The sequence below is a fragment of the Euleptes europaea genome, chromosome 7 (assembly GCF_029931775.1).
Source record: "Euleptes europaea isolate rEulEur1 chromosome 7, rEulEur1.hap1, whole genome shotgun sequence".
In the NCBI taxonomy this organism is placed as follows: domain Eukaryota; kingdom Metazoa; phylum Chordata; class Lepidosauria; order Squamata; family Sphaerodactylidae; genus Euleptes; species Euleptes europaea.
This window is the reverse complement of record NC_079318.1, coordinates 29,228,710-29,234,229: the sequence shown is the minus strand read 5'-3', so window position 1 is coordinate 29,234,229 and position 5,520 is coordinate 29,228,710.

Sequence of the window (5,520 nt, the reverse complement as noted above, 5' to 3'; positions counted from 1 at the left end):
CTGCAGGCATGATGTGAAACAGAAGAGTGAAGAATGCCCCACAGGTGTAAGTAGTACAATGCGCATGATACCTACATATTCATGACATATTGACCGGACAAGGCCACATACTATAGAATAAGCCATCTGAAGCCACCTGCAGATTTAGATGCAGGCCGAGTCACTGTTAAGCCCCTAATAACTAACTCCAAATGACATCATTACCCCACTTTTGTTGGTGGAAAGTGCTGTCAAGTCACAGCTGACTTATAGTGACGCCGTAGGGTTTTCAAGGCAAGAGACGCTCAGCGATAGATTGCCATTGGCAGCCTCTGTGTTGCGACACTGGTGGTCTCCCATCCAAACACTAGTGCCAACCCTGCTTAGTTTCCAAGATCTGATGAGATCAGTCTATACTGGGCTATCCAAGGTCAGGGCAACCCACATGATGTAAAATGGCCGAGCCTGATGAACGGTGCCTTATTTGCAGAGGACAGAATGTGGAGGCAACAGTTAACTGCCCGTTTTGCTCCATTAACTCTGTAGGTAAGGTAGGTAAAGGTCCCCTGTGCAAGCACCGGGTCATTTTTGACCCGTGGGGTGACGTCACATCCCGATGTTTACTAGGCAGACTTTGTTGACGGAGTGGTTTGCCAGTGCCTTCCCCAGTCATCTTCCCTTTACCCCCAGCAAGCTGGGTACTCATTTTACCGAAATCGGAAGGATGGAAGGCTGTGTCAACCCTGAGCCGGCTACCTGAAACTGACTTCCATCGGGATCTAACTCAGGTCATGAGCAGTTTTTGACTGCAGTACTGCAGCTTAACACTCTGCGCCACGGGGCTCTTTATTAACCCTGTATGGGCCCTTTTTTCCAGAAGCACTACAGAAGTTGTAAAAGGCTTAGAAAGAAAGCAATTATGTATATCGATATGCACACCCCCTATTTGTAGTCAGTCACGTATGATGTCTGCACATACACGCAAAATACGTGCCAGGAAGTACACGGACACACACACACACACACTCCACCAAGTGACCATTTCTATTCAGATCCTACTCCAGTTTCAACTCAGGGGTTCAAAAAACTGCTTCAACACCACAAAAATCATACCCGAAAAGCAATTCTGAGTGGAAATTAGCATCCGTTACATGTATATACACAGTGAGATTCATGTATTCGAATGACCCCTATATGACAGCTTCATATGTAAAAGGCAAAGGCCCCCTGTGCAAGCACCGGGTCATTCCTGACCCATGGGTTGACATCACATCCTGACGTTTCCTAGGCAGACTTTGTTTACAGGGTGGTTTGCCAGTGCCTTCCCCAGTAGTCTTCCCTTTCATCCAGGGGTGGGGAACTTCAGGCCTGGGGGCCATATAAGGCCCGCAAAATCATTTGGCCTGGCCCTTCATGGGTCCTGGCAGATCTCTAGCTCAGAAGGATGCTGCCCTGCCTGAATATTTTGGGCCCAGCTGGGGACAGCGGAGCTCAAAAGCAAGTCGCTCTACGTGGCAGACACTCAGAGCCGTCTCCTGTCGTGCCTCTTGGGTAAATGTTTGACCAAATATAGCAGGGTAATTTTTAAGTTGATAATTTTGTATGGCCCGCGGATGATGTTATAAATATCCAAATGGCCCTTGGCAGAAAAAAGGTTCCCCACCCCTGCTTTAATCCCAGCAAGCTGGGTACTCCTTTTACCTACCTCAGAAGGATTGGAAGGCTGAGTCAACCTTGAGCCGGCTACCTGAAACCAGCTTCTGTCGGGATCGAACTCAGGGGTTGCTTGTTATTGTGATTCAGTGCTAACTATGCATTTTACTGGTTTCGTTTTCATCTGTTCTGGTGCTAACTAATTTTAGCTAGTTTTAGGAATATGCTTCTCACTAGCTTTTAAGCAACTTGCCACTGCTTTAATTTTTTGCTGCTACGCTGTGCTTATTGGTTTGTTTTAGATATTTTATCATTCTATTTTTAAAATACTTTATTGTAGTTAGTCATCTCAGGAGTTCAATAAATAAATAAATAAATCCCTTTCTGGTTAGGAGAAGGAAATCTCCAGTTCTCATCTTTTAAAAAAATCTCTGCACATTCTTCAAGACTAGCCAGTTGCCATCTAAGGCGAACTGGTAAAATATATTATCAATACTACCAACAATATCTCCGTGGAATTGCTCTCCCACACAGCAATTGGCCTTGCAACCCTGACGTGACAACCCAAGCCCCTAGATCCTAGGAGAAGACAGACCCACCAAAAAATGACATACAAAGAGGTTGTACATCCTTATCGGGGATTTTTAATAATACAACTGGAAGGATTGTCTGAATACAAGTTCCTGCTTTTAAAGCTCCAATCCTGCTCAACACATGCAAAATTCTACTAGACTCTGACCCAGTGGGTGTAAAAACCCAACCCTTGTTTGTGGGTCACCAGCAGGGTTGCCAACCTCCAGGTAATAAAAATATTAACTTGAGCTGCAAAGTTAGAGCTGATCAAATATGTGCAGCCACTATGGCTAAAAACATTTCAACAAAAACCAGTAACACATACAACGCTATGAAGATATTCGGTGTTACTATGTGTTTAATATTTTTGGAAAAAATTAATTCTAAATGGAACCATTTAAAGGATACTCTTTGATCTAATCCCTTATCTACACTTTTCATCAATTTTATATTAGGTATTGATCTAATAATGTTAGATCGGACAAGAATATATTAATTAAAATAGTATTGGGATTAGTTCCGTTAGCAAAAGTTTCTACAATTTATTTTTAGATGGAAGAGGGAGAGGGGGAAGTCAATTTGTGGTTAATTCAGTAATATCATTTGACTCTTTAGTATTATTATTATTATTTAACATTGGATAATGTTTTATATGTTGATATTTTAAATCAAGAAAATAAAAAAAATATTGGTTCTTGTAGGTTATCCGGGCTGTGTGACCGTGGTCTTGGTATTTTCTTTCCTGACGTTTCGCCAGCCGCTGCGGCCGGCATCTTCAGAGGAGTAACACTGAAGGACAGTGTCTCTCAGTGTCAAGTGTGTAGGAAGAGTAATATATAGTCAGAAGGGGGTGGGGTTTGAGCTGAGTCATTGTCCTGCAAGGTATTCAAGGTAATGTGCAAATCATTGTCCTGTAAGAATCAAGATAATGTGCTAATGAGGGTGTGGTATGTTAATGTGGAACCATTGTATCCTGAAGTGATCTGTTAACATGTGGAGTCCAAAGCTAATCCGCATGGCTATCGTGGACTGTAGTCTTTGTTAGTCTGGAGGTTTTCAGGACAGGAAGCCAAGCCTTATTCATTCTTAAACTCTCTTCTGTTAAAGTTGTGCTGATGTTTATGAATTTCAATGGCTTCTCATAAACATCAGCACAACTTTAACAGAAAAGAAGAGAGTTTAAGAATGAATAAGGCTTGGCTTCCTGTCCTGAAAACCTCCAGACTAACAAAGACTACAGTCCACGATAGCCATGCGGATTAGCTTTGGACTCCACATGTTAACAGATCACTTCAGGATACAATGGTTCCATATGAACATACCACACCCTCATTAGCACATTATCTTGATACTTACAGAACAATGATTAGCACATTACTTTTGCAGGACAATACTCAGCTCAAACCCAACCCCTTTCTGACTATATATTACTCTTCCTACAACCTTGACACTGAGAGACACTGTCCTTCAGTGTTACTCCTCTGAAGATGCCTGCCACAGCTGCTGGCGACACGTCAGGAAAGAAAATACCAAGACCACGGTCACACAGCCCGGATAACCTACAAGAACCAAAAAAAAAAGATATTTGGTGTTATTGGTTTTTGTTGAAATGTTCTTAGCCATAGTGGCTGCACCTATTTGATAACCCCCAGATAATAGCAGAAGATCTGCTATTACAACTGATCCCCAGCCGATAGAGATCAGTACCCGTGGAGGAAAATTGGCCCCTCTGGCCATTGGGACTCTACGGCATTAAAAGTCCCTCCCCAAACCCCGCCCTCCTCAGGCTCCGCCCCCCCCAACCTCCCGCCCGTAGCGAAGAGGGACCTGGCAACCCTAGTCACCAGTCGAGGGAGACACGTGACCCACGCCCGTGGAGCCCCAAGCAAACTCCCTCCCGCTTCAACGCTACAGCCGGAGAGTTCTCCCATCCCCCCACCTGGTTCGGAAGGGTAGCCGAACGTTCCAACCGAAGGAGAGAAGGAGCGACCCGCTCCCAACCGTCGCTTCCCTAACTGACGCCGCCGCTCGACCTGCTGATGGGGGACCCCCGCTCGTTCAAGCGCCCGCAGGCCCCGTCCGCGTAGCCAGCGGAGCGCGGGAAAAACCGTGCGGGCCCTTTTCAAGCCGCGCGCCTTCCGAGCTCTCGGGCCACGCCTCCTTCTACGCGTCCGCCGGCCGACGAGCCGTTGAGGACTACATTGCCCGGCGTGCCGCGCGGCCTACGGCGGTTGGCCGACTCGTGCTGGGCGGCGAGGTGGGCGTGGCTTGCTTCGCGCGGGAGGGCCAGAAGATGCCCTGGCCTGCGGAATGCAGGGGGAAACCTTTTGCGCGTGTAAAGGGCCGTCAAGTCGCAGCCCGCTTACGGCGACCCCTTTTGGGGGGTTTTCATGGCAAGAGACTTAAATCCAATGCAAAACCTTCCGTGAATAAATGGCCATCCATTTATTCATGGAAGTTTTTGCGTTGGATTTGCCACTCTTTAGATGCACTTTCCCCCCATCCATATTCTCAAAACTCAACAATAAGCCGCCATGCATTGTTTTGAGAATTCAGGTGGGGAAAATGTGCATCTATAGTATAGTATAGTATAGTATAGTATAGTATAGTATAGTATAGTATAGTATAGTATAGTATAGTATAGATGCACATTTTCCCCACCTGAATTCTCAAAACAATGCATGGCGGCTTATTGTTGAGTTTTGAGAATATGGATGGGGAAAAAGTGCATCTAAAGAGTGGCAAATCCAATGCAAAACCTTCCATGAATAAATGGTTTGCCAGTGCCTTCCTCTGCACAGCAACCCTGGTATCCCTTGGTGGTCTCCCATCCAAATACGAACCAGGGCTGACCCTGCTTAGCTTCTGAGATCGGACGAGATCAGGCTGGAGAAAACCTTAGGCTGTAATAATAACGCTTAGCATTTATGAGGTGCTTCTGGCGTAAAACGTTTTACACGCTTATTTTTGCCGTCAAGTCACAGCCGACTTACAGCAGCCCCTTTAGGGTTCTCAAGACAAGAGATATGTCCCTGGTATTCCGTGGAGGTCGAGGCTGAGAGCGTGTGATTGGCCTGAGGTCACGCAGCAAGTCTCCAAGGCAGAGGTACTAGCTGGAGATCTCCTATTACAACCAATCTCCGGCTGATAGAGAGCAGTTCACTTGGAGAACATGGCCACTTTGGCAATTGGACTCTATGGCATTGAAGTCCTTCCCCCTCCCCAAACCATGTCCTCCTAGGCTCCACTCCAAAAACCTCCTGCTGGTGGCCAAGAGGGATCTGGCAACCCTAAGTTTTGTAAATTAGTTGGTCA